The 14,390-nt window shown below is 36.0% G+C and overlaps 1 protein-coding gene across 7 annotated transcripts in view; it reads right to left on the reverse strand.

Moving 5' to 3' along the window:
- LOC106882686 (vitamin D3 receptor) overlaps window positions 1-14,390 on the reverse strand; it is an 886,520-nt gene that overhangs the window by 850,487 nt on the left and 21,643 nt on the right. For 2 of the 7 annotated variants that reach the window (XM_052965751.2, XM_052965745.2), the window contains exon 1: window positions 14,042-14,277. The exons of 1 other annotated variant lie outside the window; for it this stretch is intronic. The gene's annotated coding sequence lies outside the window, so the exon portion shown is untranslated. Of the gene's footprint in view, window positions 1-14,041; window positions 14,282-14,390 lie in introns of those variants that run through there. 4 more of the 7 variants (XM_089348109.1, XM_089348107.1, XM_089348108.1 and 1 more) reach the window with 4 other exon arrangements.

Consider the following 14,390-nt stretch of genomic DNA (forward strand, 5'->3'; position numbering starts at 1 on the left):
TCTTTTTGGTATATAAACATATATATATATATATTATCTTTATAAACCTCGAACTTATTCTACAGGACTGCTTTCCCGAAACGCTAAGTTATGGAGAAATAAACGCACTAACTGGAGTTGTCAAGTGACACGTACATACACACACATATATGTACGACGGGTTTCTGTCAACCAAATCCACTCAGAAGGCTTTGGTCAACCCGATGCTTTGGAAGATACTTGCCGAAGGTGTCACGCAGCGAAACTGAATCAGGTACTCTGTAATTGGGAAGTAAAGCCGATACAGCCACTCCTGCACCTATATATATATATATATAATAGACAATTGCAGCGTGCAAGGTGTTTATAAGCCATTTAAGAAACACACAAAAACCGTTAGGTTCACACCACGGAATTTTGTCAGTGAACAGGTCGAGGTCTGAAAGCGACGAGAATATTTTGGCAAATTAAATTTAAATATTAAAGCGAATCTAACGGTTTTGTGTGTTTCTTAAATGGCTTATAAACACCTTCCACACTGCAATTGTTTTCGTCCCAGCACACGATCTTAGGTCAGGTCACTTGCTATGCAAGTGCATCTCCGTAACATAGATAATAGAATTACTTGAATTAGGCAGTTAATTTAATATAAGTCAGTCCGGTATTACCCGCACAGCTTGATCATATATATATGCTCTTTTACGGGGACCTAAACAAATCAGCATCGGTTGTCAAGCGAAGTTGGGGGAACAAATACAGATGCATACATATACATATATATATACATATACACGACGGGCTTCTTTCAGTTTCCGTCTACCAAATCCACTCACAAGGCTTTGGTCGGCCCGTGGCTATAGTACAAGACAATTGCTCAAGGTGTCACGTAGTGGGACTGAACCCGGAACCATGTGGTTGGTAAACAAGCTACTTAACACACAGCCACTCCTACGCCTAATATATATATATATATATATATACATGTATGTGTGTGTGTGTGTGTATGCATATATATATATATATATATATATATATATATATATATATATATATATATTTACATATACATATATATTTATATATATGTATTTATATATACATATGTATGTTTATATATATATTGATATATATCCATATCTATATATAATAATAAATTCTCATGTATTCCATCTTCTGTATTTCATTTGTTATCTATCTATCTATCTATCTATCTATCTATCTATCTATCTATCTATCTATCTACCTATGTATGTATGTATGTATCTATCTATCTATCTATCTATCTATCTATCTATCTATCTATCTATATATCTATCTATCTATCTATCTATCTATCTATATATTTATCTATATATATATATATATATATATATATATATATTTATAGTTTCAGCTTAGAGCTGCGGCCATGCTGATGCACCGCCGTGTTGCTACACTGTTATTACGGGGACCCTCTTACAATTTGTGGCACTTGGTGAAGAATGGAGTTTGATTTAGCAACCCACTTTTGCACCTCCTGCCGCGAGGTAGGTTCATCTGGGACTCTCGACAGGAAGAGGTCCAGCTTTGATTTAAAAACCCCTACATCTACTTTGTGCAGGTTCCTCACGCTCTTTGGGAGAATATTAAAAAGCTGTGGGCCCCTGAAACCCAAACTGTTGCAGTAACTGGTCGTGAAGCTCGATGGCATTGCTGGGATCTTTGTGGCACTATGCAGTGTCGTCCCGTTCTAGCATTGGTGTAGCTTTCAATGCCAAAATTTGGCACAATTCTTTCCAGGATCTTCCAGATGTATATTACTGCATACCTCTCCCGCCTTCTCTCCAGGGAGTAGAGTCTTAGCTGTTTCAGCCTTTCCCAGTAGCTGAGCAGTTGCAAAGAGACAATCTTCTTTGTGAATCTTCTCTGGATTGCTTCAAGGTCTGCTGTAAAATTTCACACTGATGGGTGACCACAGCTGTTTGCAGTAATCCAGGAGGCTGAAGACGAATGTCCTCCAGAGGATCATCATGGTTTCCTTATCTCTGGTTCTGAATGTTCTCAAGATCCATCCAGCCAATCGTCTGCACTTTGTTGCCATCCTGGTAATGTGCAGTTTGAAAGAGGCATCATCACTCATGTCGATACCCAGGTCTCTCACTGATTTAGGCTCTGGGATTGAAATTCCCTGCGGACCAGTGTACTCTGTAAGTTTCATATTCAGTTTTGGGCGTTGGTAGCGCAGGGCTTGGAATTTTTCAGCATTAAACTGCATATTATTATCCTCAGCCCATCTGTAAACTGAGTCCAACTCCTGCTGCAGGTGTGCAACATCACTGGAGTTCTGTATTTTCTGCGAGACTTTCATATCGTCTGCGTAGCTTGCAAGTATGGCTATCGGGGCACTTGAAGGCATATCTAAGAGAGCGACTATAAAAAGCAATGGTCCCAAGACAGTGCCCTGTGGAACACCGCTCATTATTTGTGTTTTCATAGAGGTGACTCCATTAGCCACTACTGCCTGACTTCTATCTTTCAGAAAGTCATGTAACCACTCTCCAGGTTTTCCAGCTATGCCAAGATCACGCAGTTTGTGGCATATCACACCATGATCTACTTTGTCAAAAGCTTTTGCAAAATCAAGGTATATTACGTCCACATTTGAGTTGTTGAGTAACTGCTTCAACACCCAGTCATAATGTTGTAAGAGCTGGATCAGGCAGCTCCTACCTGGTCGAAAGCCATGTTGGGTATCACTCAGCAATTTATTTTCTTCAGGGAATGCAATTAGTTTTCCTCTGACTATCCTTTCCATGACTTTGGTGATGTGTGAAGTCAGAGAGATAGGCCTATAGCTTTTGGCATCTGCTCTGCTTCCCCCTTTATGGATTGGGCATATTATTCCCTCCTTCAGCTTGCTTGGCAGTCTTCCGTTTGCGAGAAAGCTCTGGAAGAGGATCTGGAGGGGTTTTGCCAGGGCATGTTAACACGATTTAAGGATATATATATATATATATATATAATTAAAAGGGTAAAGGTTTATCAATTTATGTTTATAAATGTATAAGAACTTTTAAATAAGTTCTCCACCGATAATGGTGTTTACATACCGAAGGGCTTGGTAAAAATTATTAATTGTTAATTTATTAATAAATTAATAAATTGATAAACCTTTACCCTTTTAATTGTAATAATTATTCACTCCCTGATAGTAAACCGCAAATTTTCTGCGGTATTGCTTGTGACGCACATGGTAATTTCTTGAGGAGAAATAGTGGACTGGCTGGCCGAGGTAGGTTCTGAGGTGTTTCCAGGTTGTGCCGATGCATGATGTTCACTCTGTCATGCATGCACAATTTGCTAGCACCGTCGAATTTACAACTAGAATATCATACCGATGAAGGAAATGGAGTGTTTATCGCTCCTAATCCAGAAACGCGTCTATGATTAACTTCGACTGGTTAGTTTTCATTGTTTTTTCTTCATGTTTTGCCTTTGTGAGTTACAAGTAATGCTATCTGTTGGAGTCTCAGCTTTTTAGCTGCTATTTCTGAACTTCGGTATGTGGTGAAGTAACTGTTTGCTGATCCCTTAATTATGTATATATATATATATATATATATATATATATATATATATATATATATATACATATTTGTAAATATATTTATATATATATATATATATATATATATATATATATATATATATATATATATATATATGTATGTATTTATATATATATATTTATGCATATATATATATATTTATAAATACATATATTTATATATATATATATATCTATATTTATATATATATTTATATTTATATATTAGGTTTGGAGGTGATGTACAGGAATTATATATTAGAAAAAATAATAACGTGCTCAGATATCTGGATGGTTGTACATTTAAAGATTTTTATTAATGTCACATGTTTATATAAATTAGCGCTTGCATGTATTCTTGTAGATTCTCCAGATTTATATTTATATATGTATATTTATATATATGCACATATATTTTTCTTATATTTTATATATATATTTATATATATTTATATATTTATATACATATATATAAAGGCTGATAAGTATAGGGAACTTGAGGAAACAACAACCAGAAGTGCCTTGTGCCCGTGGTCCCGCAAAGGAATTGAGTCCTCATTGCATTGGATCGCCAGAGGAATGCAAGTGCTACCACCAGAAAAAGAAGGAACGAACACGAACACATACATAAAGAAGGAAGAGAAGATAAGGAAAAGATGAAATAAGTAAAACAGAAACCTCAACCACCAAACAAAAAGCAGAAAACTCAAATATGGAGGCTCCAATGGAATCCAAAATCCCAGAGGAGAGAAGAAATTTAGTGTGAAGTCAATGACATGCAAATTTTATCTATAAAGCAAATGTTGGCATGGGAAAGACGGTCCCAAAACCGCTCGTTTGCTCACTCAAGACCACGCCAAAACTACAGGGGCCTTAAAGAGAAATATTTCCCTGAGGAAAGGCACTAATCGTCTCCAAAGAAAAAGTATACAAATGCAGTGCGCCTTTCAGATGTAATGCGCAAGGCAGCAGCTGAACAAGAGTCTTTTTTGCGCATGGCGTAAAAGATTGTGCAGCAGCCGACCCGGCTACCTCAAACCCAAACAAGGAACCTTGTCCACCAGTGCGCAAGACCAGCGCAATCAACAGACAGGGAATGGCCTCCCCTAATGCCTGCACAATCGTCACGCCAATATTCTTACTAAATATCGGAGGCCTGTTGCATCACAACAACAAAGCAAATTTGTTTCCTGAGAAACCTTGCTGCATGCAATCAAGCTCTATGCATAGCACTCATGGAAACTCATATGAGCCCTGATATAATATACAGAAGCACACGTACCAAAATATACCATACTGCGAACAGACAGAAGGGAAAGAAGCCATGGTGGAGTTGCTATATATATCCGTGAAGACCTCACGCCCCAGGTCTTACTGTCATACTCAAATTCAGTATGTTACACTAATTGTATACATAAGAAAACACAATATAGTTATATGCAATACAATTCGCCCATCGGATGCTCCAAACCACATAGGCAAGTTAGGAAATTTCTTCACAAGAATTAAAGAAATCCTCATGAAACTGGAACACCATGTGAGCGTATTTCTTATGAGTGCAACTTTTCCAATGCCAAATGGCCCGAAAACCTCATGCTCTCTCGAATGACTCATTGCAAACAAGCACAGGTGGATTCCCTGCTCAACCCCACCAATGCCCTATTCATCGAGCAAGTTGTGCTCAGACCAACTAGGGCGAATAACATTTTGGATCTCTGCTTCACAAACAATGTGGACATCGCTCATAATGTGAAAGTGACGCCGATATTCGTTTTGGATTACATCACAATAGAGCTGTCTATGTATGGACCAAAAGTAGCCAGAGACATATAGCCTAAAGAAAGCATCCAAAATCTCTCCAATCCGAACTTCGACAAAGCAGACTGGAAATCGATCCGAAAAGAGATCCTCTGACAGGACCGGTCGAAATGTCTCTCCACACTAGACATTGGCAGGAAACTAGAAGATTTCATGACTGTTATGCAAACCATATGCCAGAAAAATGTTCCTGAGTACAAGGTCAACACAAGTAGGAACAAGATTCCAAGGGAGAGGAAGAACTTCATGAAACGACGGACGAAAGTTGCAAATGGCTTCCACCAACATGCCAAAAGTAGTGAAAGGTCCCGCTGAAAACAAGACTGATGGAGATTGAAAAAAGCCTGCAACAATCCTGTGAGGGAGAGAGCAGACAAAGAAGCCTGGGTTATAAAAAAAACATTAAGTCAAACACAAAGGCCTTCTTTCATTATGCCAAAGAAACAACCTCAATACGCCGCAAAATAGGATCCCTCTTCCAAAAGGATGACTCCCTCATAGGATCAGCGAGGTACTGAATGACCAGTTCAAAAGTGTCTTTACCATCCTATTTGAACACAGACAAGGGAACGAACCAGTGGATTTCTTTGCCGCCTCATCTATAACCAGCGAGGCAGTTACAATGGATTACATCTACATTAGCAAATAAGATATACTACTAGCCATAGATATGGACGCAAACTCAACTGATAGTCCTCATGGTTTCCCAGCAATCCTCCTCAAGTCGTGTAAGCGTGCCCTGGTGAAGTCACAGCTGATTCTCTTCCAGAGCTTTCTTGCAAATGGCAATCTGCTAAACAAACTGGAGGGGGGAATTATATGCTCAATCCATAAAGGAGGAAGCAGAGCAGAAGCCAAAAACTATAGGCCTATCTCTCTGTCTTCACACATCAGCAAAGTTATGGAACGGATAGACAGAGGAAAACTAATCGCATTCCTAGACAAAAACGATTTGCTGAGTGATATCCAGCATGGCTTTCGACCAGTTAGGAGTTGCCTGACCCATCTCTTACAGCACTATGACTGGGTGTTGAGGCAGTTACTCAACAACTCAATTGTGGACATAAAATAACTTGACTTTGCAAAAGCTTTCGATATATTGGATCATAGTATGATATGCCACAAACTACGTGATCTTGGCATAGCTGGAAAACTCGGAGAGTGGTTACATGACATTCTGAAAGATAGAAGTCAGGCAGTAGTGGCCTAATGGAATCATCTCAAATAAAACACAAATGGTGAGCGGTGTTCTACAGAGCACGGTCTTGGGACCACTGCTTTTCATAGTGGCCCACTCAGATATGCCCGCAGCTGCCCGGATAGCCACCCTTGCTAGCTACGCAGACAATATGAAAGTCTCGCAGAAAATACAGAGCCCCTGCAATGTTGCACACCTGCAGCAGGAGTTGGTCTCAATTTAGAGATGTGCTGAGGACAATAATATGTGGTTTAATGCTGAAAAACTCCAAGCTCTGCGTAACCATTGTTCAAAACTGAATATAAAACTTACAGAGTACACTGGTCCACAGGAGATTACAATTCCAGAACCTAAATCAGTGCGGGACCTGGGTATCGACATGAGTGATGATACCTCTTTCCAAGTACACATTAACAGGATGGCGACAAAGTGCAGACGACTGGCTGGATGTATACTGAGGACGTTGAGAACCAGAGATAAGGAAACCATGATGGTCCTCTGGAGGACATTCGTCTTCAGCCGCCTGGATTACTGCTCCCAGCTATGGTCACCCGACAGTGTAAAGCTAACAGGCAACCTTGAAGCAATCGAATGAAAATTCACAAAGAAGATCGTCTCATTGCAACAGCTCAGCTACTGGGAAGGTCTGAAACAGCTAAGACTCTATTCCTTGGAGCGAAGGCGGGAGGGTATGCAGTGATAAACATCTGGAAGGAATTGTGTCATATTTTGGCATTGAAAGCTACATAAATGACAGAACGGGTCGACGCTGCACGGTGCCAAATATCCCAGCGATGCCATCGCGCTTCGGGACCAGTTACTGCAACAGCCTGGATTTCAGGAGCCCACATCTTTTTTATATTCTTCAAAAGAGCCTGAGGGACCTACACAAAGTCGATGTAGGTGTTTTCAAATCAAAACTTTGCCCCTTCCTGTCGAGAGTCCCAGATGAACCTATTTCGCGGCAAAATGTGCAAATGAGGGGAGTGATATCCAACTTCCTTATTCACCAAATGTCATATTAGAGGAGGCTCTCAATAATAACAGTGTAGCAAAACGGCGGTACCCTAGCATGGGTACAACGCTGAGGTGAAACTAATATATATTACTCGTTTATTCGTTTCAGCCATGTGGCCATAGTCATGCTGGAGCACCACCATGGTTTTTCTAACTTCCTCAGCCTGGGTGTTTCACATCAGCACTCCTGTATGTGCGTTTGTCCCAGCTGTTGGTGCATTTGGTGCATAAGGGAGTTTGATTCCGCTGCCCTCCTCTGTACCTCATGTCGAACTGTTGGTTCATCCGGTATTGTGAAGAGGAGGATGTCTAGTTCCTTTTTGAAGACATCTACTTCCACCTTATGCAGATTTCTTAATTTTTGTGGCAATGCATTGAAGAGCTCTGGGCTTTTGAACCCTAGACTATTTCAGTACCTGGTCCTGAGTTTAGATGAAGTGGATGGTACCTCTGGTACAATACAATGGTGGTCAGTTCTGGCATTTGTATAACACTCAACGCCAAATTTAGGTACTAGTCCTTCTAGGATTTTCCATATGTATATTATTACATATCTCTCACGCCTTCGCTTCAGGGAGTAAAGCTGTAGTTTTCTCAGCCTATCCCTGTTTCTCATCCGCTACACTGTTTCAATCATTTTAGTTTAGTGTCGTTGGACTGCTTCAAGGTCCGCTGTTTGTTTGGCGCTCTGCGGCGACCATCACTGGGAGTAGTAGTCCAGGAGGCTGAGAACAAAGATTCTCCTCAGGGTCGACATAGTTTCTTGGTCTCTTGTCTTGAAAGATCTCAGTATCCATTCTGCTAGTTGTCTGCACTTTGCTGCAATCTTGCTAATGTGATTATAAAATGATGCATCATTGCACATACTGATCCCAAAATCTTTCACTGCCCGTGACTCTGGGATTGTAGTGATTTCAGGTCCTGTATATGTAGATTGTACTGTATTCGTGAGTTGATGGTGTAGTGCTTGTACTTTTCCAGCGTTGAATTGCATGTTATTTATTTCGGCCCACTTGTATATTAAATTTACGTCCCGCACAGTGCCAAAATCTAGGTATCAGGAGCCCACAGCTTCTTAATATTCTCCAAAAAATCCTGAGAGACCTACACAAAATGGGTGTAGGTGTTTTCAAATCAAAACTGGTCCTCTTCTTGTAGAGAGTCCCAGATGAACCTACCTCGTGGCAGGAAATGCAAATGAGGGTAGTGACATCAAACCCATTTATTCATCAAATTCCACATGTTAGAGGAGGCTCTCATAAATAACCGTGTAGCAAAACGGCAGTGCCCACGCATGGCCACAGCTTTGAGCTGAAACTAACAAAATATATATATACACATACACACACACACACTCACACACACACACATCTATGTATACACACACATATGTATATATATATACATATATATTTATATATATATATATACATAAATATATATATATTTATATATATATATACATATATATATATATACATACATACATACATATATATATATACATATATATATATACATACATACATACATATTTATTTATTTATGGGTTTCAGCCAAGTGGCTGTGGTCATGCTGAAGCACCACCGTGATTTTCTGTCTTTATGCTTTGCTCTCTTCACGTATATATATATATATATATATATATATATATATATATATATATATATATATATATATATGTATTTATATATATATAAATTTATATAAATTTATATTTCTAATATATATATTGATATATATATATATATTTATATATTTTATTTATTAACTCATAATAGAATATAAGGATAAATATTACGTTAATGGTTTTTATCAGGAAGTGAGGTTGCTTTAAAATTTTATAGACAATTTATACATTAAATTGATAATAATATACATATGTATATAATTATATTATGGGAGCAAGGACGAAAAAAATCTATCTCCAACATGCTTCCAGTGTTGATACCATCAAGGTATCGGCAGATTGTTGATGCTGGAGATAGGTCGTTTTTACCCTTACTCCTTTAATATAATTATATACATATGTATATTACTATTAATTTGATATATATATAATATATATATATATATATGAATATATATATTTATATATATATACCTATATATAAATATATTTGTATATATTTATATATATATTTATATTTATGTATATTTATGTATATATATATACCTATATATATATATATATATATATATAGATATATTTGTATATATTTATATATATATAAATATATTTATTAGAAATGCAGAGACGCCTATAATAGGACATCTACTCGCTAGAAATAGATGTCCTATTATAGGCGTCTCTGCATTTCTAATGAATAATACATAGTCTATTGACTGTTTTTACTCTCGCTAGACCACTGGTGGTAAATAAAATTTCTAAAATTTTCTTTGCCACCCTATAATTTATTAATATAAATATATTTATGTATATTTATGTATATATATATACGTATTTATATTATATATATATAAATATATATATATATATATATCTATATATACTTACATATACATATATTTATATATATATATATATATATATATATATATATATATATATATATATATATATATATATATATATATATATATATATATATATACATATACATACATATACACATACATATATATACATACATATATACATATACACATATATATACACATATACATACATATATATATACATATACATATTTACATATACATATATATACACACACACATATATATACATATATATTTACACACACTAACATATATATATATATATATATATATATATATATATATATATATATATATATATATATATATGCATGTATGTATGTATGTATGTGTGTATGTGTACGTGTGTGTTTGCTATCCATCATTGCGTGGCAGCCGCTGCATGTTTACGTCATTATCATTAAGCACGAAACGAGCAACAGAGTATGTATCAATCGTAGGAAAATATTAATAATTACTAGGATGGATTTATTGCATTACATCCTTCAAGGCTGTGACCCAGACTGGCCGCAGCGTAAAGTTATATGTTTCTATATATATATATATATATATATATATATATATATATATATATATATATATATAAATATATGCGTGTGTGTGTGTGTTTGTGTGTGTGTAAGTTGAAGCATGTAGTCCAATAAATCGATCCAAGTAATTATTAATATTTTCCTTAACCTGTTATTTATTCTATTGGCCTTTTCATGCCGAACCGCTAAGTAAGAATGAAGCAAACAAACAGCGGCTGCCAAGCAACGATGGCTAATATACATACATACTTACATATATATATATATATATATATATATATATATATATATATATATATATACGCACACTTGACAGTCTTCTTCCGATTTCCATTTACCAAATCCACTCACAAAGCTTCAGTCGGCCCGAGGGTCTACTAGAAGTCGCTACCCCAAGATAACATGCTGTGGAACTGAACCTGCAACCATGTGATTGGGAATGAAGTTTCTTACCACACAGCCACACATAATCAAATATATACATATTTGGATATATATATATATATATATATATATATATATATATATATATATATATATATATATATACATATACACAAAAAATACATATATAAATCTATACATACACGCACATATATATATAAATATACACACACGCCCGTATATATATATATATATATATATATATATATATATATATATATATATATATGATCTCAATACATTGTTGCTCGTATAGTAAGTGTAATGATTTGTAATTAAGGCGGAATTGAAGCTCTTTTGAGTTTAGGGGGCTTAATTACTACCATTGCCTTCTGTACATGTCTGGTACCAAATCTTTTTGACTCCCGTGAGACGAAATTCGAAGTTGATGACACTGGGATTCAACCTTAGAAAGCAGATATTAGGAAGAAGTCCCGTAAGTCATTGCGTCTCTGTCAATTCGGCTGATCCAGCAATGAGTAAGTGGCAATACAAAAGGGACAAGCATAGAGAGATAATCCTTATAGAACTCTGAATACTCTATCCACACTTACTTCACTGATTACTAGCAGAAAAGAGGTGAGATGCAAGTTGAGCTCACAGAAACTTGGAAGCAGAACACAATACAATGAACCTAAATGTAATTAGACCGCATTTAATAATTTCCACCGTTCGACATCGTACGTACCCCAGAGAACCTCCAACCAACGTGGCTCCGTCTGCTAGAAGTGATAGGCAAATCTCCATGAAATAATGAACCCCTTCTCACAACAAAATTAACACCTTGCATAATGTAGTCCGGACAGGCTATGTCTGAAATACAAATACTGACAACAATAAAAATGACGCGCTCATCACATTTGAGATATCTTTGAATCGTATGTCTACCCATGTAGAGCTGATCTGATCCTCAGAACAACAACATTATCAACCAAGAATGGACAGTCTGTGACATTAAGTGCTACTGGAAATGGCATCCAAATAGCACTTTTAGTGTAAAACAGAAAGAACACTTTGAATTATGTAGCATGCTTTGTTAATAAATAATGTTTGGAAATTAGAACAGCCAGATGGAATGGTCAAGACTGGAACCACTATGAATATAGGTTTGCTCGAACATGAATGTGTTGGAGATAAGAACAACAACGATACACAAACACATGCATGCAACAATACAAATATACATACATGTGTGTCACTATGTTTACATGTAGCATGTGAAAAATAAAGAAGGGAACCTCTACGGTGTTATTAGCCTGTTCGAAACAATAGCTAACTTTCCAGAAATCATAACCTACTGTTTGAGCACGTAGGGTGTGAGATGACTGGGATCACATATTCCTGGGTTCGCTACACTTAGGCAAAATAAAGAACAGTCAAAGCTGAAATATTACTGAGCTCAACAACAACAAACAATAATTCTGATGTCAGATAATAAGGTCACAGTTGTTTTAATTGTATTTTTGATGTGTGTGTATATATATATATATATATATAATCGATTAAGGCTCCCTTAACACTTAGTCTTTTTTCACTGCAGTAGTGTTTGAACTCGCAAACCAAATACCAGAAGGTAACCTGATTCTGCCATCCGATGTCCTTTAAAATAACGCCACCTTCACCACGATCATCGGTAATAATAGTGGTTTCTGATTAAGGCACAGGGGATGGGATTAATTGATAGCATTAACCCTAATACTGAGACTATTTCTGTATTTTATCCATCCTGGAAATATAAATATAAAATTTGACATCTGCAGGATTTGAACTTAGAACGTAGGGAGCAAAAACACAATAACGTAAAGCATTTTTTACAGACGCTCCAGCGATTCTTGTTAAACTCTCGTTTTACACCATCGATAATAACAACAACAACAACAACAACAACAACAACAATAATAATAATAATAATAATAATAATAATAATAATAATAATAATAATAATAATAATAATAATAATAATAATAATAATAATTCTTTATTTCAATAATAATAATAGTAATAAATTTCGCTGAGGTTGACAGTGCCTTTTATAATTTCGGGGGTCGATGAAATAACTACCAATTGAGCACTAGGGCGATGTAATCGACTAATCCTCTCCTCTAAAATTTCAGGCCTATAGTAGAAAGAATAACAACAATACTTTTTTCTAACATAGGAAACACTGCTGCAAAATTTATTGGAGATTGAGTCGATTAAACTGACCCCAAACTGACCTACACGTAGTCACTCGTCCTACTTAAAACAACAGCCGAATCTCCCTCAAACCACTATGTGAATACTAAATGAAGACAAAAGCATTAAATCGTGAGGTCCTACGTAACTAAGAAAAAGATGTTAGGGTCATTATTGGGATGAATTTCTGTCATAGGTCTGTTCTCTCAATGCTGAACTGGGGCTAAATAACATTACCACCAATAACAAGAACAACAAAGAATACCAAACATTGGCGCAAGGATTACACATTTATAAGCTTGGGGATTTTGAGGAAATTTAGTGAAGTTACATGCTGAGTTCGATGACGAATTTTTTTTGTTATTGAACTGTTAGCGACATTCATAGACCCTTGCGAGTGCGATGTTAAAGGGGGAATGTTGAATGGGATTGAACAGAAAAAAACTTAATGTAAATAAACGTAATTAAATATTGCATAACATTTTATCGCACGGTACTGTAATGATTATGGGACTCTACTATTAAAACAACTACGACAACAGCTATAGCAGCAACAATAATAACAATGATATTTTCTGTGAACAACAATTATAGCAATGACAGTAAACAATGTTAAATATCAACAATAATAGCAACAAATATCATAATAATAGTGAACGGTAGAAATAGATTTCATATATATTTATGTGTGTGTAACTGTGTGCGTGTATATGTGTGTGTGAGTGTACAGTGCAAAACAACAAGGCTAATGACATAAGTCAGTATACATACCCGCATACCCGCAAATGTACTGATCTGTACTGAAGTTGCTGGGGGTACTTGTGAATGAAAAAGGAAGAGAGGCGATTTTTTCATACACAGACATACAGACAGACAAACAGACACAGAAGGGAGAGAGAATGATAGATGGACAAATAGAGAGATACATATATTTCATAGATAGAGATATAAATAGGGATACGAAATTATATATAAAAAAAGAGAAAAAAACAAGATAGAGGGAAATAAATACTAGTCCTTCTCTATTTTATTTTATCCTTTTCTTTTCCCTCTCCTACTTCGACTCTTATTCACTTATTTCTACTGTTTTTAAAAGCTTTTCGTTTCCTGCTCCCTGGTA

Source organism: Octopus bimaculoides, chromosome 2 (genome assembly GCF_046866305.1).
Source record: "Octopus bimaculoides isolate indiv1 chromosome 2, ASM4686630v1, whole genome shotgun sequence".
In the NCBI taxonomy this organism is placed as follows: domain Eukaryota; kingdom Metazoa; phylum Mollusca; class Cephalopoda; order Octopoda; family Octopodidae; genus Octopus; species Octopus bimaculoides.